This window comes from Rhamphochromis sp. 'chilingali' (genome assembly GCF_963969265.1).
Source record: "Rhamphochromis sp. 'chilingali' genome assembly, chromosome: 17".
NCBI classification, from domain to species: Eukaryota; Metazoa; Chordata; class Actinopteri; order Cichliformes; family Cichlidae; genus Rhamphochromis; species Rhamphochromis sp. 'chilingali'.
The window spans coordinates 6,772,978-6,799,093 of record NC_137944.1 but is presented as its reverse complement, the minus strand read 5'-3'; the positions used below and the strand labels follow the sequence as shown (position 1 = coordinate 6,799,093).

The 26,116-nt window shown below is 40.2% G+C and overlaps 1 protein-coding gene across 1 annotated transcript in view; it reads left to right on the top strand.

Annotated features, from left to right (window-relative positions):
* Positions 1 to 14,437: 14,437 nt before the first annotated feature.
* LOC308384356 (visinin-like protein 1) overlaps positions 14,438 to 26,116 on the top strand; it is a 28,297-nt gene continuing 16,618 nt past the window's right edge. The window contains exon 1 of the mRNA XM_080862859.1: positions 14,438 to 14,577. The gene's annotated coding sequence lies outside the window, so the exon portion shown is untranslated. The remainder of the gene's footprint in view (positions 14,578 to 26,116) is intronic.

Below are 26,116 nucleotides of genomic sequence, written 5' to 3'. Positions count from 1 at the left end.
TTACACAAATCTGTTATCAGAAGAAAAAAAAGAGTCAGGAGTTAAGGATGGCCTGGTTAGTGTTTCTCCTCAGACCTCTCAGTGGCTCATCTCCTTCTCTGTTCAAGCAGTTCAATTATGTTTTATTTATATAGTGCAAAATCACAACAGTAGTCACAACAAGGTGCTTTATGTTGTAAGGTAGAGACCCTACAATACTACAGAGAAAATCCCAATAATGGCAATTTAAGAAAGCACTTGGCGACAGTGGGAAGGAAAAACTCAATTTTAATAGGAAGAAGCTTCTGGGAGAACCAGGCTCAGGGAGGGACAGCCATCTGCTACAAGTGGTTGAAGCAACAGGATAAAAGTTTACCTGCTAAGTCTAAACTGTAACTACGTTACGTAGGAGTTGCGTCAGTGCCTGACGTTTGGGACGGTGACATTAGCTAGTTTTATCGTCATAATGACAAACAATTACCAGAGCCAGTCTGGGAAAATCTCTATGCTGAAGAATCCTTGGGCAAACTACCGAAACCTATCCAGTTTTAAGTGATGACGTGATGAATCCTGCTTCCGGGCCCAAACTACTTTGCGTTTAATAAGGCTGTTGTGTTTTTATAATAATAATGGATTGGATTTATATAGCGCTTTTCAAGGCACCCAAAGCGCTTTACAATGCCACTATTCATTCATCTTCGGGAACCCTCACGTTAACTTTTATTGACTGGAAAAAGGTTAGCGCTCATTCTCCAGATTCACTGTTTTAATTATGCTAATATAGCTGTGTCGCTAGCGATCACGTAGCACATCATTATATACCAGCTAGCCAAACTTCAGTAACCCTACAAACGTCACTGCTGTTTAGTTTCCTGTCTACATTTATGTCGGAAGTGATAGCAGAGCTGTACGTTTTAATTTGTTTCGGAAATCCCTCAGTCAGAACACGGTATATTATATTTAGATGGAAACTAGTGACCTAACTCCCTGCTAACTTCTGACTCCGTTAAATTACATAAATTCTGTTTTCATGGATGCCTGGATGTTAAACTTAATTGTTACACCTGGTAGAGCAGAACGCTGATCATTTTATTACAGATGAAAGAATTTAGACAGTTTTTAACTCTCAGTGATGCCGTGCGGCATCATTTGATTTAGGGACCTGCAGCGGAGTTTGGGCCCAGAATTGGCTAATGACATCAGACTTAAAGACCAGATAAAGTCCCCAGTGCATCGGCTTGAAGTAGTACTAAAAGGCATAGAATAAAGTGCTGTAATACTGTCTAGGAGTGCATGAATGCTCCTTTTAAGTACCACTCTATTTACCATTTTCATGCTAGCTGCCTGTTAGTAACTTTTTCCACATACAACCGTGGACAGTGTATAGGATGTGGTGAAGCCAATGCAGTAGTGCCTTAAACCTGCATTCTTTGTAAAGTGAGCTCACTAAACACTTTTCTGAAGAGGTTATGGGGACAGTGATCACCTTCAGGTCATTTTGTACTTTATTATTTATCATTTTGAGATTCAGAAAGCATGTGCTCACGGCTTGTGACTCACTTGACCTCCAGATTCCCCCGAGTTTCACATTACGAAGCTTCTGTAAGCAAACAACACAGTCAGAGGTCTTGTAGAGTCCATGCCCCTACAAGTCAGAGCTTTTCAGGTGGCATAATGCAAACCTGCACCTTACCTAGCTACGCAATATTAAGCATGTAGTTTTAATGTCATGTCTGATCAGTGATAACGCTACTTCCTCCCTCCTTCCCTCTTCTTTTTTCCTCCCCTGCTCCATCCCACAGCTAATTAAGGATCTGTCAGACTACCTTCTGCTCTCTTCCTTCTTTTTTTTTCTCTGATCATGCCTTTTTCCTCTTTCCATGTTAAGTCACTGGAGTGGAGTCATTGTCCAATCATCACCCACCCACCCCCATGGCCACGCGTTCTCCCCTCATTCATCTCTCTCTGTCTGCTCCCTTTTTGTCCCCTCATGATTAACGATTGAGTGCCCAAGGTGGTACATCCATTGGTCGGCTTAAAGACAGAGTCATTAACAACAGAGAGAGGTCTTGAGAGGTGAGAGTCGTTAGCTTTCTGTTAAAAAAGAGAGCCAAGATGAAAGTTTCAGTGAAAGAACTGAATGTGGACTTTAAGACCAGTGCTAGTACATATTTTTAAGGAATCTTACTATAATACACTCATGGATACATTTAATTTTCATGCAGGCAATAACTTTGCCAACAGGGGACACAAAAGATGTCCTTGGTAGCCTTTTTTCCTACTTCAGGGAAAACAGTGGTTGCAAACTGTTGCAGTGAATTTGCAATCTTGTTGCCTCTGAAACGGTTATTTCGAGGGTTGGGACCCAGTCTGCAACCACTCACAGCCAGCTGCCATCTTCACAGCAACTTTGATGCATCAAGATGGCAATAAAATGGCAAAAACAGCAACAAGATGGAGTCAGTCTGTGATTGAATGAGGCCAAGTTGACAATTGAATGCAATCTGTTTGAGATAATATGTCAGTTTACTATGATAACATCACAAATCTGTTGCTGTCTATTTACGCAGAAATTACTTTAACTTCTTGTATTCAGATTTGAAACAAAAATTCAGAATTTCCTCCACAAACAGCGATGTCATTGCTGCAGGACTGCAGTATATGTAACATAGTTACCTGGCAACCTTGCTTCATATAGGAATATAACCTGAATGCAAGCAGATGGCAGCCGGTTCAGTCAAGCCCCTGTTGTAAAGAGACACATCACAGATGAGTTGTGCTCTTCGGCACAGACTGATTGCAGCATGTTCTTAACCTGTCTGCATAAATTTGGATGGCAATTAATTGCTCAACCTCTGGGTCACCAACTGGCTGCTCCAACTACTTGAAATCAGTCTCCAACAGCAAAAAAGGTAATGCAATCACTGATTTTTCCTCGTCAGAAGGAGGTTGGCATCCGGTCTTTACAGTATGATGATTTTTAACCTTGGTGCCAAAATTTCAAGTCTTGTTGAATATACATGATTGTTTTTTGACACTATGGCCCCCATTAGAGTTTAAACACAACTAAATCAGGGTATGCCTTATTAGGTGATTGAGCCACTAGCCTATGACCGTGCAGCGTCCCTCTCTGTGACATTAACCCACCGCTTGTCTCATCTGGTTTCAAAACAAAAACACGGTGATGCCAGAAACACTTTGCTTGATGCTTTAGGTCCTTTGCATACCAGTTGGTGCCATCATGGTGGCTTTGTCCGTGTTTTATATACACTCTGTGATTGTAACCTGCAAAAGAGGCAGTAGCAATTCCAGCTTTATACAATCTTAGTCAAGCTTGCTAGTGTTAGCTTAAAACTTAGCACCACCCCGTAAAAATGCAAACATGGTGATGGCCAAAACTAGGGTTGCCAACCGTCCCTTAAAATACGGAATCGTCCCGTATTTAGAAACAAAAGTACACGTCCCGTATTGAGCTAATAAGGGACGCACTTTGTCCCATAATACAGTGAGAATCAAAAGTAGTCTATAAATGTTTATGGAATTAACACTTTGTTTGAAAACATAATTCCCAGCCCCTCTCCTGCTTTGTGACCAATGAGCTGACAGCACACTTATGACAATTCGAGTATGACAATTCAGATTACCGCTCATCTCATTGGTCGAGGAAAGGTCGCTTGCGGAGAAAATACCGGAAGACAACAGATGACCACAACAAGAAGCATGGCCAACAGGGGAACAAACGCCGACTCTGCGGTGCAAGTCTCGGATGACAGTACACCTAAAGCTGGGCAGACACTGTGCGATTTTCAAACTGCACGATTGACTCGCAGGGGTTAGAAGTTCGTATGTCACGATGTACTCTCACACTATACCGCCCGATGCTCTGATGCGACCTGAGTGCTCACACTGTGCGTCCATAAAATGAAGGTTATAACAGAAATTCTGTCGCTCTCTCTCTCTGTCTTTCACTCACACAGACACACCACTACCATCAACTTTGCTAAATTGCTAATGAAAAACATTGATCAGGCAGCTGTGATTGAGCAGCAGTGTAAATCCAACTATTTTCACGGTTGTTGTGTCGTGATAATTTTGTGATGCCACATCGAAAAGGCTCGGATGAGCTTTCCAAAGTTCTACAAGTTGTGCCTCCATCGCTTGTATCCAGATCACACGCTGCACAGCCGTGCTGCGCCGTCTTTTTCACCAACGTTTACGTTTGCGCGTGAGCAGTGTGAGCGCCTGTGGTGACACCCTCACGAGCGATTGATGATCGGGAGCTGGTCGTGAGGTGTTAATCACTTCTCGTTACCCCACGTATACTACACGACGCACGATGAAGGCCAAAATTGGTCCGATCACTCAAAAATCGGCTCAAAATGGGCCAAAAATCGCACAGTGTGAGCCCAGCATTAGAGCAGCAATGTTTGTTCCCCTCAGAGAAAGGGAAGAATGGGAAAAGGAAAACACCTGGCTGGAAAACGTTAATATGGGCATGTGCAGTGAATATCAGCGCTATGTGGCCAGAAGTGTGATAATATAATTTATTTTGTGTAATAAACAACTGCAAGGATAGATGATTACAACAAATTGATGACTAATACATAAAAGTAATACATAGATGAATAATGATGATGAGTTATGATGCGTAATCATGGGAACAAGCGGGTTTACAAACAGGAGCAGCTGATTAGCATTAGAAAAGCTGAAATAATACCTCAACTGAAGCCAATTGTACTAAATGCACTAAATGTGCACTGTTACAAGAATATTTTTCTTTCTATTGTTTTCTATTATTTTAAGTTAAGCAGGACAGAGTGCTTTTAAAGAAAGATTTACTTATATTCTCAAAAGTTAAGCATGACAGGCTTCTGTTTAAGAAAGAGACCTGTTTTACTGTGTTAATGTTGTCATTTTGAGCTAAAAATAAATGGCTAAATGATCATTTGTTTCACATGTGTTCATATCACAAAGAATAGAATATGCATCTACTTAAATCAACTTCAAGTCAAATAGTTAAAAAAATAATTTCACACACAAAAAAAGAGCTAGAAAATTCACCACACTGGGAAGGGTGAAGACAACTGGGTCGCCCGGCCCTGGCCACGAGGTGTCCCTTATTTATTTTTCAGGGAGTTGGCAACCCTAGCCAAAACCCTAAAATTGAGACTTGGTAATGTGGTGCGCCAAATCAGTGGGTGATGTCATGGTGGCTATGTCCACCATTTATACAGTCTTTGTGAGATTTTATTGAGACCATAAACTGATCAGGACAGTCACAGATTACAGAAGCACATAGACGTTAGCTTTGCTTATTATACCTGGAAACTATGGCGATCTTTTATATGCAGCCAGTGGTTTTAGCATATCAGAGGAATATGCTGGATTAGCAGATCAGACGTTCAGGTTTTACTGTGGGCTGAATGAATATACTTCCACGATGAGACGATTTGTCTCATTATCTATCTCTAGCTTTCCTCTCAGTCAGCTCATTTAAAAAAAACTCCGACACACTTCATGACTATCTGGAATGTTAAGGCTGAACTAAGATAAATAAATAAAAATAAGTAGTAATAATAATAATGTTTTATTTACATACCCCCTTTTCTGTAGATGTTGTGCATTTCTGCACACAGAGTGCATTTTTATTGGTCTGAAGTCATTTTGCCTGCGGCAGACAGTTTCTGTCTAAAGAGCCAAATGAAATGGCAGAAGTTGACCTGCGATGGAGAGGCCATCTCAAGACATTTTCCGTAATCTCTTTGCATCGCCACAGGCGGGAGAGGAGAAGCAAAAACAAAAAAGGAAGGAGGAGAACAAGGAGCAAAAAACCGAGGGTCGTCTAAAGAGGAGACGAGAGAAATCTGATTTCTCTCGTCTCAGTGGAGCCTGTTGCAGACACAGCGGTAGGTTTGAATCATGAAAAAGTGACAGTAAAAGTTGTCGAGCGCTGTGTGAAGTACAATGACTTTGCCCCGTCAGTCCATAAAAAACTGAAACACACATACACACGCTCGCACACACCAAGTGTTCAAGGCTGTGTTTAATCATCAGTGCTGGTAATTAGCTGCTATGTCTCCTAGACACTCATCATCTCCCTCTCGCACACCCTCATTGTCACCCTTGAGAGTTTGTAAGAAGGGGATTAAAAAGAAGAAGGAGGAAAGAAGGAAAGGCAATGAGAGAGGATGAATAAGAAATATGGATCTTATGCAGAAAAACCAAAGTTATAATGTCATCTACAATTACTATTTTGTCATATGTTACTCAGTGGTTAAGTGTAGACTTGAATAGATCAGTGACGCGACATCTCTTACAAGTATTTGAGACTGAAATGTGACTGAGCCAACTGACATGGATTCTCTCCATATGGTAAAAAGCTGCGACGCATCATTCAAGTGAAAGTGTGCAGAAATAGCCTCAACAGGGCCTGTCCCCAGTGACGACGCAAGTTGACATTGAAATTAGTCGTTATTCTCTCTGGACTGAGACCCAGGGAGGAAAAGCTCCAGTGAATTTATTATGTAACAACAGACAGACAGCAACAAGCTATTAGCATGATGTGATTTCTGAGTCAGTTTGATCACACAGATCAGCCTGAGCACTGATCTCTGTCATGGAAGCAGCCATCGTGACAGTTTCTTTTTGAGCCCCCATGGATGAGAGGCTGGGGTGCTAAATTATTAGCTAATGCTCACAAACTTAGTAAGCAAGTTGCATTCATCAACTCTATAGGAGCATCTCACAGACACAGGCACTAATTTAGCAATAAAGGACTTTCAACGAAAATGATCGAATTTTATTTAACAAAACTGGAGCTCGGACTTCTTAGATAGCCTGCCAGGACAAACGCTGCACGACATTTGGAAGTGGCAGACACCAGCCAGCTATTGACACGTCTGTTGGTATCAGTTTGTCCATCGAAGCTGTCACACTGTGAATTTTAAGCTTTAATAAGTTAAAAGTTTCAGTCTGTGTGCTTTAAAGAATCTGGTCCATTAACTTAAATTAGCTATTAAACTAAAAACGTTGCTTTTGGAGCTAACCTCATGTCTGTATTTGGAAGAGTGTAATTTTTGGTACTTGGGACGAATCTGTGTGTTTGGGTTAGTTTCAAGAAATTTAAAAAGTTCTTACTGCTTGATCAAATCACTCCATGTGTTTACCAAACCTCTCTGAATAAAAGTATTAATAAAAGAAAAATGAAAGTATATCAGTGAGCCACACTTTATTACAAAGACATGCTTTCTATAGCTTTTTTACATTTTTGAATAGAAAAGAAAGACTGCTGTCTTTATTCGTCACATACACAATCATACAGAGAACAACATGCAGTGAAATGCTTGTGTCCGAGGCTGCAGACGTGACCATCTCAGGGCTTGGTTTTAGCATGGGGGTCTATCCAGGATCCTTACTGGATACTGCTGCCGGGCATGTATTGAACTTGCGTCTCCTGCTCCAAAGGTGTGCAGTCTTACAACTACCCACCATGTGTAGGGGATAGATAGTAACCAAAATATTAGTTTTTATCTTTGTGAGGACACAGATTGACATGAATTCCCCAAGTTTAACCACCACAAACTCATATTCTAAACCCTGACTTAATACTTAACCCTAAAAAAAATCAAAGCTGGTGGAAAATTTTATCCCTCTGATCGACTAAAACTCGAATGTTTTCTTTGCAAAGATGGCTGGATGTACTTTTGTTTTTCAGCGACAAACATCTTTAGTAGTCACTCATCATTTGATGAGCGCTTCAGAAGCTTTAATAAACTATAAAGACTTCAAACATAATTTAGTGTAGGGCAGCACAGTGTTGTGGTGGTTAGTCGTGTCACCTCACAGCAGGTAGGTTCTGGGTTTGAATCCAGACTGGCCCCTTTCTGTGAGGAGCTTGCATGTTCTTCAGCTACTCTGACTTCTTCCCACAGTCTAAAGACATGCATAGGGTTAGCTTAATTTGTGATTCTAAATTGGCCCTAATTGTGAATGGTTATCTGTTTCTATGTGTTATCCCTGCAACACATTGGTGACCTGCTGTACCCTCCATCTTGCTCTATGACAGCTGGGATAGGGATAATGCCTAAGCTGAAAAAGACGGATGGAAAATTATTTCTAAAGTACAAGACCTCCAGTTGTGATTCTCCTCACAAAACAATGAGTGATTGAATGACAGAAGACAACAGCAGGGAAAAGGAGAAGGGAGGGAATGGCAGGCAGGAGGTGCATGGGGTGGGGGGCGTCCTTTGTGGAGTGTGGAAAGGTCAATTAGACAGTTTACAGGACATTTCTTCACCTCACACACAGACAACCTCAAACTTGCCCATCAGTTAGCATGATTTTGAATCCATCAGTTCTTGCTGAATTAGGGAGGGGCCTGTATCACAGCTACCTGCGGTTATTTACATGTAATATATCTTTCAGGTCTTTGATTATTATTATAATAGCACACTGCTCTCTCTCTCTCTCTCTCTCTCTCTCTCTCTCTCTCTCTCTCTCTCTCTCTCTCTATATATATATATATATATATATATATATATATATATATATATATATATATATATATATATATATATATATATATAGATCAAATTTTGTCATAGTTAAAATGACTTTATTTCTGAAGTGTCAACAGAATAAACGGGGAAAGAAGGAATTGAGCAAACACTGAACGGTGCCAAAGTGAGGAGATCAGTGGTGACAGAGGACAGGAGAGATGAAAGGGAGCAGAGAGGGATGAGAGGCTGAGGACAGGCTGGATGGGTTGTCTCCCATGGCAACTCTCTGTTGCTGATGGATGTGTTCACTCATGAATATTCATAGAGGTAAGAGGGGAGGGAGGGAGGTTCATACTAAATTCATGCCATTTTCAATTAAGCATATTTCAATTAGAGGGCAAGAGATTCATTTCATATCAATTAATGTGGTTTCAATAATACATACTTGAATTACAGGGAGGAGAAGAAAGAGGAAGACAGAAAGACGAATTGGAAAAATAAGGATGGGATTTTGTTAAAATACTTAGTGAAAAATGATTGAAGGACCTGAGACTTAGCGTTGAGGTCAGTGCTGGGGGACATTTTGGGGAATGTGTGCCTTCTTGCTGAGAGCTGAAAAAAGGAATATCACTCTCCTGCTGGTACATTAACAATAAAGCTACAGCCAAGTGCCAACAAGTTAAGTTTAATGGTACTTGATTATGAAGCCTGGTCTCTGAACACAATGAAGCTGATTGGTTGGTGTTTCAGGCAAGCCAATGTGGACTTTCGTACTTACACTTCCTATCTTTGAGGTTAGTCTTAGTGCTGTTGTGAATGCAGGAGTGTAAAAACTGCAGATCCTGGATCAGGTTCCTAAAAATGACCAAGGGCAAAAGTCTTTTTGTAACATCTCGTTTTCAAGCCTTGGGATGAACGTTTCTGCTGTAGGCTTTTAAACTGCACACTAAATGGTTAAAGACGGGTGACTGACGAGTTCACAGCCAATTAGCATGAAATAATCCTCCACTTTGAAATGTGGTATGAAGGAGGTTTACAAACCAAACTTACAGTTTAATTCAAAAGCCTTCAGTTAATCCAAAATGCTGCAGCAAGAGTCCTGACAGGGACTAGAAAGAGAGAGCAGATTTCTCCTGTTTTGGCTTCCCTTCATTGGCTTCCTGTTAAATCCAGAATTGAATTCAAAATCCTGCTCCTCACATACAAGGTCTTAAATAATCAGGCCCCATCTTATCTTAATGACCTTGTAGTACCATATCACCCTATTAGAGCACTTCGCTCTCGCTCTGCAGGCCTACTTGTTGTTCCTAGAGTATTTAAAAGTAGAATGGGAGGCAGAGCCTTCAGTTTTCAGGCCCCTCTTCTGTGGAACCAGCTTCCAGTTTGGATTCGGGAGACAGACACTATCTCTACTTTTAAGATTAGGCTTAAAACTTTCCTTTTTGCTAAAGCATATAGTTAGGGCTGGACCAGGTGACCCTGAATCCTCCCTTAGTTATGCTGCAATAGACGTAGGCTGCCGGGGGATTCCCATGATGCATTGAGTTTTTCCTTTCTTGTCACCTTTCTCACTCACTGTGTTTATAGACCTCTCTGCATTGAATCCTATCTGTTATTAACCTCTGTCTCTCTTCCACAGCATGCCTTTTATCCTGTCTTCCTTCTCTCACCCCAACCGGTCGCAGCAGATGGCCCCGCCCCTCCCTGAGCCTGGTTCTGCCGGAGGTTTCTTCCTGTTAAAAGGGAGTTTTTCCTTCCCACTGTTGCCAAAGTGCTTGCTCATAGGGGTCATATGATTGTTGGGTTTTTCTCTGTATCTATGAAGCGCCTTGAGGCGACTTTTGTTGTGATTTGGCGCTATATAAATAAAATTGAATTGAACTGAATTGAATTGAATTGAATTGAATTGAATATGATTCAAAATTGGTGACTGAGCCCATAAACTCAACAAGTTCTGACAAGTCAAGTCAGAAAGCTGTTTTCCACCAGAACTCTTTTTGTAGCTGTTACCTTTGGTTGGCCTTCAGACAGAATGCAGGTTTAAGGCACTCATGCATTTGGCTTTATTTTATAATCTGGAAGCTCTAAAGCTCTAAATGTTTTATACTATAAAAGACAACTTTGTATAAATCATGGCCTTGTACTGTACCATCAAAACTGTATGGTTGGTGATTTAAAAAAAATTGATGTGCTTGGGTAATGGTAATAAGGGGGTAAAGTTAAGGACTTGGCGGTAGTGACTAATTTGGACTCCTCGACTGTGTGGTGCTAGTGCCTTCTGAAACATTTTTCATGGGATTATATACTTTACTTGTAAAAGCTAATCAAGGATTATGTCTACCTAAAATATAGTCACTTTTGGCAACAAAAAACAAAACAATGACCCCCCTCAAAATACCATACAGTCCAAAAAACCCAAAAGGGCTGTTGTTGTTGTTTTTTATTTTTTTTAATGCAGTGTATGACTATTCAGGTTTTGCAGTCATGTGACCGTTAACCATGTGACTACTAACCACCATTAACTTGACAGGAATTTTGGACATGTGATGCTGTAGGTCAAGTTAATAAGGTCGCAGCCACACAGACCTAGAGAACACTCAGTGACTGTCTGGTAACCACTATTTGCAAGGAAATGAAATGTATATTGTGTTGGGGAGGAGTGGTTGCAGGAGGTTAATGACTGTGAAATCAACTGCAAAATCTCCAGTCACATAGGCCTGAAGACTGGTCTGAAGGTGAAACGTTCTCTATTTCCTGTTTGCGCCACACTTTTTGAAGTTTTACTACCGCTCAGCTCACAGTTAGCAAAGTGTTTGCAATTTTCTGATTCTGCCCTCTTGGAACCACTTGGCAGCTGGTTGGGTGCTACATGTTTTTTTCTGGTTGTCAGATGACTGTCAATTATTAATTAAGTATAATAATTAATCATGAACAAATGCTTACCAACATCACCTCTAACATTCAGAGCATAATCTACTGTAAGCTTTAGGCTCCTATTTTTATATATTATGGTATTATAATTTAACACTGAAATCCAGCATCATCCTCTATTTAAATCTGCAAGAAAGAGATAAAAAGATCTTTCTTTCTGCTCAATCTCACATGAGAAACCTGAACAGCCATGGATGAGCACAGTTTAGCATAACACTTATACAATTATATGATTGCATTAATACGATTAATGCAGCGGTATCAATGCAATGCAATTAGATTTTCCAGGAGTTCAACATTTCACAATTAAGTCTAAACACGTTGTTTTGTCCTGTTCTTTTTCACAGTTTTTCAGAACTTACCTTGTAGTGAAGGACACACAACACTCACGCCACAGAAAAGAAGAAGTGTGTGTTGCAGTGCTCCTGCAGAGATATGGAGGTTAACCTTGTGCTGAAGGTTATGTTATTCTCAAATGAGAGGCTGTGGCTCACCTTGGCTAATCACGCTGTGACATTTTATTTGTTAGAATTTGTTTTTTCACCTACAATATTAAATGTATTTTCATGTATTAGGAAAATAATAAAAAGGTTACCTGTTAATACAAGTTCTGTTTTGCTCACTGACATTGATTTCTAATCAAACACTCGGTCTGGATTCTCTTTGTAACAACAACACTGCATTAGAGTATTGGCATGATAGAAATCAATACATGTGTTAACTATTATGTAACTATCTGGGACAAGATTTGAGGCATTAGTGTACAGTGACAGGGTTGCAATAACAATAAGAAGCTTAAAGACTCTCACCCATGACCCATGACTGTCTTGTATATAGATTGAATAAAAATTATGAAGAGGTGCCGTCACCAACTGGTTTCCACAGGAGCTGCTTATAGATGAGCTAATTTTCCATTTGGAGGTGTTCTAACTGGACAGTGCAGTGTGTTGCCATTTATGCTTTGCGGGAATTTAGCCAAGAATAATTGTTAGTATAGTTCCATATATTACAATATATAAACTAAAAATGTATTAATAAAATGTAAAATGAATATACTAGTGCTGTCAGCGTTAATCTCGTTAAAATGGCTTTAATACCAATAACTGTGCGTGGGCCTGCATCAATACGTTAGCGCGGTTAGCGGGCACGGGGCAATCCATGCTAACCTGCTAACGGATTTGCCGCGTTAATGCAGTTATGACGTTAACGTCATTTTAATGAGATTAATGCTGACAGCACTAGTATATACACTGTGTAATACTGCAACACATTTTAAACTCAATTAAAGAGATAAAATCTGACACTGTTTGCTTGCTAGTTAGCGCTAGCATTTCCATCATAGCTGACAACCGTAAACTACGTATGTAATAGGCCTAGCCACTGTGACCTTAATTATTGGATACTGAACCTCTGGTAGGAAACTTTGAGCTGATTGTTTTTACAGTCACCATCTTGGTGTTTTGAAACTGGGTGTGATGAGCCTGAATTTAAAGACGTGACATACTCAACGGGACTGTAACTATAGCTGTAAATCAATGAGCCCACCCTTCATAATATTCTGTATTAATGATCACAATTTACAAAATAAACTTTTATGTTCATTATGGCTTTACAATAATGATTGGGTCTATAAATCATGTTTACTAGGATCACAGAGCAAGTGAGCCAAAAGCTATTTTCTTATCGATTTCTATTCATATCTTTCTGCAAACAAAAGTGTTTGCTGGTCATTAAAAAGAAAGCAGGTTAAGACAATTCCATGTTATCTTCACTTCACAGTCAACCCCGTTCTCACTCCCAAAGCGTAACATTTTACGCTAGGTGACAAATCGTCACCATATTACGTTTTCGGCTACCCACCACGTTCCTAAATGACGACCTCGGAAAAAAGAGGACATATGAGAACCGTCTGGACTGAATCTACACATGTTCGCTCAAAGAGGACATATGAGAACCGTCTGGACTGAATCTACACATGTTCGCTCTTTTTCTTCACATCGCTTAGAAACACGCTATTTAACATCATTAAAGTCCTGGTTAAGGTCAGGAATAAGGTTATGGTTATAGGGCTAGGGATAAGGTTAGGTTTAGGGCTGGAATACAGGGCTGGAACGTCTATTACCGCGGGAGCGTCATTCACTGGATTCCAGCCATAACCCGCCGCATACCATAAGAACGCCGAAGGTCTCCTTTCGCGTTCCTCAGGAACGCCGCGGGACGTGACAAAACGTCGAAATGTTACATCTCGGGAGTGAGAACGCTCTGTCACAGTCCCACAAACGACATCTGACTTTTATACAGTCTATTCTGACATGGTATAGGCTATGTTTCCTCCTGGCGAAGCCAAGATTGCAACAAATAAGGATGAGAAGTGTACAAATAACTTTTGACCCTTACACCATTGTCACCACCATCAATCACCAGCCACATGGAAATCCTGAAAACCACATGTAACGTTCTTTAACAACGAAACAATTTCCACGGTGACAGTGATTGATCTCATTCAAGGTGCCTGTCATGAGTGTTACACTTAAGAGTTCTGTAGTTTTGCTATTTTGTCTGGTGTCTAATTCTTTGTGACCTTATGGGCCCAGGTTCCCTGTCTGTTCCGATAAGTAAATATCCACCATGTTATAGGAGCTAAAGGACAAAGTTTACAAATAATAAAATAAAATATGGCGAATTTGAGCGAGAAGTACCAGAAAATTACACAGGACAACGAACATGTGTCGTGTGTATTTCTGTTTTCGCTGGAGATGTGTTGTTCTTTACAGTTTTTCACTACTGGGCTCTCTCTCTCTCTCTCTCTGCTGCGCACGCGGTGCTACAGAGACAGGACGCGAGGGCACAGGCGCGTGCGCTTGTTGTGCGCTCTTTGTTTTATTGACATGCGGCTCCGTCGAATCACTTAAAAGGGGTCCACCTTTAAACGGAAACCTAGCCAATCTCCGGGTCGGAGAGGCGGGCTTTATGCAAATGTGTTGGCAAGGGAGACGCAGCGGTTCATTCATCTGCTTCCAGAGAGAGAGGTGAGTTAACGCGAAGGTTATTTTACATAAGGGAACAACTGTTTTGGAGCAAAACACCGCCGCGAGAATAGCTGGAAAGAAAAAGAGAGGCTTTTGTTTTCTGGCTGAAAGGAGCTTAATCTTCTTCCACGCGTTACAGGGTAAGTGGAGGACATTTATTTGGCATATTTGTAAATACTCTGTTTTCATCGTCATATTAACGTGCACAGGTGGTAGTGAAAATGTGTCAAATCTGCCTTTAATTTCTAAAAAAGAGATTAAAACAAGAAGTCATGGACACTATTTTGCTGTTGGCTATTATCCAGAAAGGATGAACTTAACTCTCTCCCCTGTTTGTATCACTGTGATAATTTGTCACTGCAAATGAATCAAAGTCGGTGTTTTAGGTAGACTGGACTGTATTTGTTGAGCAAATAGAGCTTCAAGTGTTTTGCTCAAGGACACTTGGGGCTGTAGAGGCAATTGAACTTGGGTCCACGTTTCCCTGTTCAAAACAAAAGAGGCACTCTGGTGATGACAGCAGTCATTATCACCCTGGCGTTTGTTACATTGGGTGAGTCATTTTTAAAGAATATGCTGTTTTCTTCTGCCTTTACCTGAAAATGCAGCTTTGGGAAGTCAGAGCTAGGATGCCCTTCATGCTTTAGGAGCAATAAGTGGCTGAACAAAATAAAGCTCACTCCGTGTTTCAAGACTGAAACTGGACTCTGACTATGTTCTGTTAATGGCTTGATATAAGCATGGTAGTTGCATATCCTGCTGTTTTTAGCAAATACATGGAGGCTCTGACTGCCCCCTGAGTGGATGGTTGCGCTAAATGTAACTGATGAATATCAGGAGTCAGTGTTTGTGTGTTTGCGAGAGAAAACTGTATCCATGAGTCATTTGTTGCTGACCTGTGAGAGTGCAGAGTGAGGCAGATATGGGTGATCAAAGCAGGCTGAGCTGGTAGTTTAGTTTTATCTACATAATTCAGTCCTCTGGATGATACCAGGACAATCAATAAGACCAGCTTTAAATGAGTGTGTGTGTGTGTGTGTGTGTGTGTGTGTGTGTGTGTGTGTGTGTGTGTGTGTGTGTGTGTGTGAGTGAGTGAGTGCTTGTTCACATCACTGGTGGCCTCCTGGGCTTCAAACAGTCAAATCACATGCATCAAAGTATTGCACCGTGTGTTTCTATCTGTATTTCTATTTCTATGATAAGTCTGCACATAATTTATGGTGTTTGAGATAATTAAAAAAAAAAAAAGCATTATTACATAAAAATAACAAGACACAAGCACATCTGTGATGGTATGGTTGTGGCAGTGACAAATAATTTTGGCTTTGCAGTCCTTTGGCTGCTGGCCTTTAACTGAGGAGCAGCCGGTCCTTAGTGCACGACAGGTCTCAGACCCACACGGTACACTTTCACTGCTCTGTTTTTGTGTTTAAGTTTAAGATTTGAGTTTTTTTAATGCACCGATTGACTGGCCAGGGGCTGGGATCGTCCAGTTTCCAGCGTGGTTGGCCAGGACCGGTGACTAGCCAGTCAGGCTCATCTGTGTCCCATTATGAGCCATTTTGTTTCATTCATGTGCAACACACGTACAGCTGCACAGGTAAATAGTTGTGCTAACACTCACAGCCAAATGCCAACATAATATTAGTGTAAAAGTTTTATTGTAACTGGAGTTATAAAGTTTTCCAAAGTAAACTGTCCAGAACCACAAACCTAATACAAAACTTAAATCACCATCGCCCTGGCGAACATGGACATTTTAATAAGCCAACAAAGGCAAAGTTGCTAAAGCTAAAGCTATCCAAAGCACAGATTCAAACCAGCAGTGTGGGATCAACAGGTGTGAGGAAAATCATGGAGACAAGTACAAAAGGGGCGATGTGGTAAAGTTATAAACATGCTGAAAAATAATGTAAGTAGCTGACTTTTGTTCTGTCATATAAACGCTGTGGGAGCTTTTGTTTGGTAAGGTAGGATGTTTTGGGTAAAGGTGGGCGTACAGAAACATACATTAGCAGAGCAGAGTAGTGAGAAAAGATCCCATAAGTCGCTGGAGTTTGGGAGAAGTTGTAAAGATTAATCACTTTTTATTTTGAAAATTAAAATGCTGCATTAAACATAATTTGCTTGTATTTGCTTTTAGTTATAGAAAATCGATATCAGCAGATCACGAAAAACAGAACTTCAAATTGGCCGGGAAAATGACCATTGGAGAATCTCTGCTGTTAGCCACCAAGACCCAGATGTACATGGATGTTGTCATGGTCTCTAAAAAAATGTCCCATTACTTCTAAATTTGTTTTTCAGGACTGTGGAAAGATTTTTGAAAAAAGAAAGGACACAATCTCATAAGTGAAAGTTAGGGTTGCAATGATTCATCCTTTTCGAGTTCCACTAGGATACACATACCCTGACTTAGGCTAACTGCCGATAACAAGGACCAGTTTTATATTACAGTTTGTAATAAATTGGGAGCCATTCTGTATTTTTAATATTTAAAAAAAGGTTTTAAAGTTTTAAATTATATTTCGGTCTCATTGTGTGAAGCATGGTGAACTTATTAATACAGGCCTTTGGCCAGTCCAAACCTATGGCTTTTAGAGGTGTTGAGGTGAAAGTGTGTTCTTTCACTTTTCAACCATTTTTAGCTGGAAAGAGGCTTTTTATCCTTCATGTTTTGACCATTTCTCAACATTTAGATGCAAAGTCATCTTCTGCAGCTTCTGTCACACAAGTTTTTGCTCACTGGGTATCAATTTATGGTTAAATTGTCTTTAAGTATGTAAAGGAAAACACAAAATATAACAGTTAAAAATATCTTGAATAATGCTGTGAAGCTCTGGCATTTCACAATAATTTCCTTATTTTCTCAACTATTCTTTTTTAGTAATTACTGATTTACTTTTATTCCTCGTATTTGTCTCCTTTTAAATGCAGAGAAGTAAAATAAATTCATACATTTAAATTTTTATGATTTCAGTGTGACCTGCAGGTTTGTTCTCCCACTGTATTTAGAAGTCCGCTCCATTGAGCGACATGGGACTAACATTAGCATAAACACTGTATGCTGGAAGCCTTGTGGCTTGGTTTTCTATGCGTGTGCAGCTCCTGTCGGTGTAATGTGTAGGTGGCTCGGTACTTTTGTTCAGATTAGCAGTTTGGTTGCAGTATCATTCGTTACACTGGTAGTCATTCAGTTGCTCACTCATAGTTGTTGCTACGAGTTGACATTCGACGGTCGCTAGTTGTGATAGGATATTCAATAATTTGCTGTGTATTGAAGAAATTGTTGGCCCTTTTGCCATTGGCTTCTTTGGTCCTGTAGAAGAAGATCCGTCCTTATTGGTTTTTCTGGGAATCGGTGTACCACTAATGGATGGCTAAGTAAGCATCAAACATGTTCAATTGAATGGCACAGTTCCATAAATCAGCTCACGGCTACAATAGCTAGCTTTGAATGAGCATCAGAATAGCTGGGTGCATCCCTACGCCAATAACCCCAGATCCTAATCTGGTGAAATACGGCAAAGGCCACCTTACAAAACATCTGATTGGCTCCTGCATCCGGTTCAAAGCATTAGGGGTATCCTGAAGTTGTATTTTTATCTGTCTACCATCTTCGAACATGGCTTTCATTTTGATCTTAACTACACACTTGTAATGTTTCGTGACTGCATCTTACATGATTGTTATGTTTACATCACCCAAAGTACTTAAAAAAGTCCAGTAGGTGTCTCCAGGGCCACATGTTGCCAGGATGACTTGTGGAAAGACAGAAAATTCACAAGTTGAAAACGGTATCAGGTACAGTACTGTGGCTGATTGCAAAACTGCCATGTTTGTTACTTCGCTTCAGAGCAATCCATAGCAGGGACATTTATTTTGATGTCCTTGTACTCATTACATAATAGCAGCAGCAGGCTGTTCCCTAAACATTCGGTAGGTTGATCACCTGATCTTTGCAGCATTGTTAAACACAGCCGAAGCGCCACTGTTATTTCCAACAGTGGGTGGAAAGAAGCTACAGTTACACACAACAGCTGACTGAGTGACAGATCACTGGAAAGGAAAACACATTATTATCGTTACATGCTCTTCCCCCCGGAAAGAATGACCTATTGATCCACTTTCTGTGTAGTACAATAATATCAACTCGCAGGAACATGTTACACTACAATTTCCTGTATGTGACTGTTCATTTGAATGTGTTGTTTGTTTTTCCAGTGTCCTCTTTCCCCCCCTTTTTTTTCATGTCCTACATCTGTGGATAAAAGATGCACTGACCCCCCCTCCCCACCTCCCCCCACACATCTCCCTCTTTTTTATTCTCTCCCCTTGTATCACTTCCATTTTGTTGTAAGCCTGTGGCCAGGTGTACTGTGCATCTGTCTCATGCATCACTGGCTCAGTGTGTGCTTTGTGTTTGTGAGGGCAGCTGGCATGAGCTGCTGCATGCGCGTCTCTTGACTGATTGATTCGTCCATTCCTGTCTCGTGCTTTATTAGCCAGGGAGGCAGATGTTGCGGTAGAAAAAAATTACTGTGGCAAGGGAGTGGGGGGCACAGTCCTAGCTCCTGTCTGCTTCTGAATGGATGACATTGGCTGTGGGAAAACAAAGGAATGTTGAGTGAAGGAGTTAGGTATTATTGATGAATAACTAATGAACACCCACAGTTACTAATGGACACCGCTGTTAGAGGCTCCCTCCCACACTTTAAAATAAGCAGTTTATGTGAGCCTTGATACTAAAATTGTCCTTAGTTGTTAAAGTGTCTGACTCCTCTGTCTGTCAGCCATGTGATCGTCTCTCATCTGGACACAAACTTTCTACCTTTATTTTCATGTCCCTAAAAACATTTTTTGTGCACTTGGTCTCATAGGTGCTGATTAATTTCTGTGTACAGGAAATCAACGATCTCCACTTCAATCCACCACGTTGGTGGTGGAATCATGAGTCTTGCATGTGAAGGTTTTTTCCCTTTTTCATCTGTGAGTTATTAGTTATGTTAATTTGTAATTAATTACCACTATAAACTGTCTTTTGGGTCACACAGGCCTAGAGACTGGTTGGTGACTGCCTGTCAAATAGTGGTTGCTAGTGAACAATGTAAATTCTCTCAGTGGTTGCCAGTTGGTTGCTGTTGGATGAAATTAATCACAAAAAAGTATGCAGTCCACTGAAAATATTCTCGTGATCGCTTTGATCATCAACAAATTGTTCAGATGCTGACTTGTCAGCAACAACTTGCCAACTGCTCTCTAAGCAACAGTAAGACTGTGAATAATGCGATGCAAACTGGAAGTAGGGACCATTTTGTTGTGCCTTTTGAAATATTTTGGTTCAATTGTAAGATAAAATTTTTACTTTTAATATTCTCTGTTTTTGGTCAGACTTTTTCAATCGGGTAGAGAGTAAATGGCAAGTGTTTGCAGATCTGTCAGTATCTGCCATGCAAGCTCCAGGCGATCATGGCAATCTGCTAACGACCAATGCAGTTGCACTAGTCCCCTTATTCCTCCAAATCTGTCTAACTATTTCACAACTGAAAGAATTAAATTAAATAAAATTTTATTTATATATCACCAAATCACAACAAGAGTCGCCTTAAGGCGCTTTATATTGTAAGGTAGACTCTACAATAATACATACAGAGTAAAACCCAACAATCATACGACCCCCTGTGAACAAGCACTTTGGCGACAGTGGGAAGAAAAACTCCCTTTTAACAGGAAGAAACCTCCAGCAGAACCAGGCTCAGTGAGGGGCGGGGCCATCTGCTGGTTGACTGGTTGGGGGTGAGAGAAGGAAGACTCATAGGGGAATGTATGATTTTCTTTTCTACCTTTTTAAATGTTGGAATATTTTTATATGAACCTATCAATGAGGAAAATGACTAAGGAGGTATATATTGTGATATTCTGAGTTAGCGACAATCTTTTAAACAATAATTTGGCCACCGGGTACAGTAATGCCAATATTTTATATAATTTAATTATGAGGGTTTTTTTTTATATCTTTTGCTAAAACAAGAAAACAGATACATCTTGAGTATTACAAGTTATTCATCACACTGTTTTGAAACAGTTAACTAAATGTAAACACATTCAGCAAAAGTCCGACATATCAGAAAATGTATTTGTTGATATTTGCTGATACCAGTCAACAATGCTAATATCAGTTGATGCTGACATCCATCTGATTCAGTGGTGTACCCCTAAAAGTGACAGGCTGAAATGTGTTCACCAAGTATGATTTCCATACAGTTATCCACTATGAATTATTTCTTGTATCCAAACTTAGAAAGTGTCTACCTTTAATAGTGGACAGCCATTCAGTTTAGTTTGTTCTATGTGGTTAAGGTCTATGCAGATGTTTCAGGCTGAGCTAATTTTAAACACTTTATATTCTGATAATTTATAAAACCGCATGTTTGTAGGAGCTGTTCTCTGATGACCACACATCTAAAAAAAGCAAACAGCTTTTAATAGTTAAATATGAATTAAAATTAAAATTTAATGTGATTTATTAGCAAAGTAGGTAGTTAAACATAGTTTAACACACACAGTTATTTCTCAGAGATATTATTCTTAATCTTCTTCATCTTGCTTGTTTTTTTGAACACAAGATGGCAGTGTCCTATGTCAGCTTCCAGTGAGAATTTTGGTACCTAAAAAGAGAGCTGCCTCAAGAACCTCCAACAAAGTCCAGTTGCAAAATACGCAAGAAAGTGGTTCCATCGAAACATGAAAAGAACAAACATATTTCATCACTTGAGGCAAAAACACCATCACATACTATCAGGTTATAAAGACAGACAAAGGGGGAAATATTAGCCACTGGTGACATGTGGCCCAAAAGTAAACAACAGTTTCCATATAGACAGAGAGAGAAGAGAGAGTACAAACCACAATATTTATCCCCAATATTTATAAGTTGCTGGAATACTTAAGACAACAATTATAGAAATAGACAACAATTAGTGCAGCAGTCAGAAATGAATCATCCAGACTTCAGAAAATGTGCAGCAATTGTGGCAATAAATAAAATACTGATCTTTTAGATATGATGGTTAAAGGTTAGATGAGAAAATGATTCATAAGGGTACATGCACACAGCTGTTTTGTCCCCTGTGTTTCTCCCCAGGCTTTCCTAGTCCTAAATTAGCATTTGAACAGTGTTGAGGTGAGCTGTGTTTCTATAGCAATCTGTCCTTACTGCAGCACGTACCATGCTATGATATAACTTGATATGGAGATTAAATATGAGACTATATTTGTAGGAAACAACATGTCCTTTTATAATTGTAAGAAGTCATTTTGTGCCTTATATAAGAGACATTAACCTCTGCAATCCTGCTGTTGTGGGCTGTCTCTCCCTCAGTTTCTCTCCAGAGACGGAGATGTACCAAGGCCAATACACCTCCGCCGTTCGTCTGTGCCTCAGAATTTGCATTAAATGGGATTAATACCACTACATTAACTAAGTGCAAGATGAAATAGTCATTTCTGATGCCACTTGAAGGTCCCAGGGTTAATAACTTTTCTGGAAAATCCTGCTTACTAATAGTTCTTCTAAGATTTAGCTATGTAATGACTCTCAAAGATCATGGTCTGGGTTCATACCTCAAATGTTGGGTGCATGGTTTTAGTTCATAGCTCATTTTAAGGAATAGAGCTAGCATGCAGCTAGCTGACATTACATCTCACACTTTTCTACTGTCTTTTATAGACAGTATAAAAGATGGCTGTACCCTTGAGCTAAGCATTTTTGCCACTGCCATCTTGGTTTTTTGGAACCAGATCTAACAAATAAGTGACAGATCTCACTGTGAAACTGTGTGCTTATTGGTTGATAGATTTATGCAGGGCAAGAAGTCTTTTTGCAACTACGAGATTTGTTTCCTTCGCTAAATATCATGCCTCTTTAAGGCACTTATATGTGGGTTTCACTTTTCAGTCCCAGAAGCTACACCCAACTTTTATGCTGTCTGTGTGTGGGCATTATCAATGTTTACATCCTGTTATGCTAGCCTTTTTTCATGGGTAGATGGACGTTTCCTTCCGGCCAGTGGTACGACTGAAGACCTTTCACACCTGAAGTCTGTGTGAATATTTTTTGCATTAAATATTTTTGGGACTCACCTATTTTTAATACAACCGTTCACACCGATCACGTAATTTCTCAGGAAGAATTTGCAGCATTTATAAAAAGATCTGACCAATCAGTCACCTGCGTTCAGCCATATGTGTACTGAGTAAGTGCGCATCTGTCTCATTTCTCTCTTTGAGAGACAATAAAACCAGGAAATATCATCTGAGGCTCTGGATGAAGAGCTGATAAAGAAAAAAAAGAGAATGCAATACAGGTAAGTGCAAAAAGGCTGCTGCAAGGAAAAAGATACCACTCTGATTGGAAGGACGACTAATATGCTTGAAAAGTTTAAACACAACCATGTCGTTATTCTGAAGCTTATGTCAAAAAGGGCAGCAGAAAGCACAAATAACTTGTCAACTTTTCACATAGAGGACGATTAGCCTTTTCCCCCCTCCTCTAACATTTCATCATATGACTGCATGAGAATTGAATCAGTTTGGATGTTTTCCACAGTGTAATGGCCCTCTCTTCACTTCAGCAATATCTAATCAAAACACATCAGCGTCACGCGGGATGTGGAAGACTCTGGTACATATTTAGATTTTCAATAAAATCACAGATCCAGCTCATATATCTGTCAGCCATTTCGTCAGGTCCAGTTGGCAGAGGGACTATTTCGATTGGCCGAAAGCCTCATTCTCCATCCCGGATGGTGGCTTGGCAGTGAGCTGGGCAGCTGTTGTCAAGGCGACATATTGTTCAATTTCATTTTTGATGACTTGGTCTGCTGCCATAAAGACCATTCTGGTTGGGGTTTCTCATTCACATATCAATAGGAAGGCAGTCCATGTCTCATCAGACATCTCTGTCTTCTTTTATTCACTTCCTTTGCTTTCTCTATTGAAAAGACACACACACACACACACACACACACACACACACACACACACACACACACACACACACACACACACACACACACACTGGACCGTGCAGTTCATAGGGAGGCTGGTATTGGACTGGTATGTGATTGATTGTTCCTCTATTGCTGCTACGGTCCATCGTACTTTTTCCACTCTCACAAAGGTTATTGCCACTGCAAACACTGAGCACACACACAGACACACACACAGACAAAACTAAAGACTGTAAGAGAGCCCAGCTTGCCATTTTTGCTTCCTTTCCAACTCAATTACAGCTTTTGCCAGCTAATCATTTTCAGTCGCTGGGACACCAACACATTGTCCCCTCTGGGATGTGTTTGGTTAAAGCCAGCCCGCATGAGCCTCATCATAATGACTGTGTATTCACCCTTGTTTTGTTCCTTGTGTGTAGTCTCTTGAGTGTCTGTGAAGAAAAATATTTGGACTCCATCGAAGAACTGTGTGAATTCAAATAAAGTATTGCAGTGGCACGATAAACAGCATCCCCATATGATATGGTCAATGCAGGCACTGAAGGTTCCTCTGCCTTTATTTAAGTGAAGCAAGAGAGCGATCAAAACACAAAAGAGAATTAGAAAAAAACATTTATATGTAAATGTAAATGAATAAATAAATCTGTTTTTTGGGAAAACAATCGGCAGCCACGAAGGGTGAAAAAGTTTCACTAACCTGAAAACTAAAAAACTGCAGTTTCTTGAATGACCACTGGAGGCTGTCTCCCAAAGCTAGTCAGTCTCCATAGAGACGCCCAACTAAACAACACTGAAAAGCATGTTTACAGAGCAGGACAAAATGACTATTGGTTTTAATATTGGGTGAATTAATGTTTTTCATATTATTCTACTGCAATAAAAATTCTTCTATTATTATTCTTCCATTGGCATGGCTGCTTTGACTGAGGTGTGCTGGTACAGGCAGCTGTAGCTGATTTCAGCATTGGATACATAGAGTACCAAATCTGGGCATTTTGCCTTGCATAGCAGCACCTGTCACGAATCGGCTGTGCGCAGCAGGCAGTGTACGACCCAAACGCAGACTCATAGGCGGAACATGAACTCAAAACACAGCTTTATTTGCTGAGAATGGAAAATAATAACAAAAACATGGGGAAGAACACGGGGAAACACACAACTGTGAGGGAGAACGCAACACTGAACGGAGGGAGGCAGAGGATTAAATACACAGTACAATGATGAGGGAACAGAAAACACATGGGGAACACAGTTGACACAAGTTAGACATGACGAGACCAGGGATGATAAACTAAACGCACTGAACATGGAACATATGACCTTCACAATAAAACAGGAAATGAAAGAACGCAAGACTGAGAGAGGAGTGGAGGAACAGCAGATGAGAGGGGACATGATGGGCCGGGGGACACAGCGGTCACATAAACACAGAGAGACACAGGGCAAAGACACAAGGGGGAACCTAATAATCCAAAAACTAAACAGGGTCTGTAAGAAACTCCAAAATAGAATAACTATGACTATAAATGAACCTGAAAATAAACCATAATACAAAATATTATCAAAACACACACAAATGACCCAGAACTGTGACAGCGCCATCCTGTTTGGGGCAACATCAGACACTTCTAACTTGACTAGTGGTAAATCTGAGGTGTACACCAGTTTAGTTGCATAAAACAACTACTCTGACATAGGGCTGTTCGATATAACGATATATATCGGATGACGATATAAAAACATCTATCGTTTCATTTTATGTTATCGTTTGTTTACGATCTTTTAAACTGTTTACAGCAATATTTTTTCACTGTTTTGATGGTCACTGTAGAGGCTATATTCATTTCTTAAAGTTCTCTCTTTCTCTTATATTTAATATAACCACACTACGGACGGCCAAGCGCCTGTTTTTATGCGTTGACGTTAGCAACAACGACGGTAAAACCATCGCGTGTCCGCTTGTTTATTTTCCACATAAACCTTTCACAATAAAGCTCAAGATCCTGTTGAGACTTTTCAAAATAAACTGAATCACGTGAAATAGTATGCAAAGTATTGACAGATGAGAAGCAAAAAAGAGCCATCAGGTGCTAAAAAATAAACCTTAGACTCTAACGTTAGAACAGGCTTTTCCCTGCAGCACGCCGTGTAATAAATACTGACAAAGAAAACGGCGGCCATTAAAACTTATGTCTAAAAATGTATAGCTTCACGCATCGGTTAAATGCAAACTCAGGCAAATTATTTAAAAAAAATAACAAACATGGATGGATACCTTTTCAGGATTTGGCCTGCTGTGTCACATTCTGATATTCTGATCTAGATTATACTGCAGAAAAGATGAATCACTGTCATTAAACAGAAGCTGAGGTTAATGTTCTCAGTCGAGGTTGAACCCCCCCCCCCCCCCCCCCCCCCCAAAAGAAAAGAGTTTGGTTGATATGCATTAAAGAATAATTCTCTCAGTGTAATGTTGACCCAAACACTAAAACTGACTTGTAATCCCATCACTGTCACTACTACAGGAAGGCCTTGTCAAATAAGAAAAGCTTATTTCAGGGCACTTGCTCAAACAGCTAACCCTGTTGGTTTTCTTGGGTGTACAGTTTCTTACTGCCATCTGATCTCACTCTGAGAAACTTGGAGTGTAGCGCTTCAGTCATACATC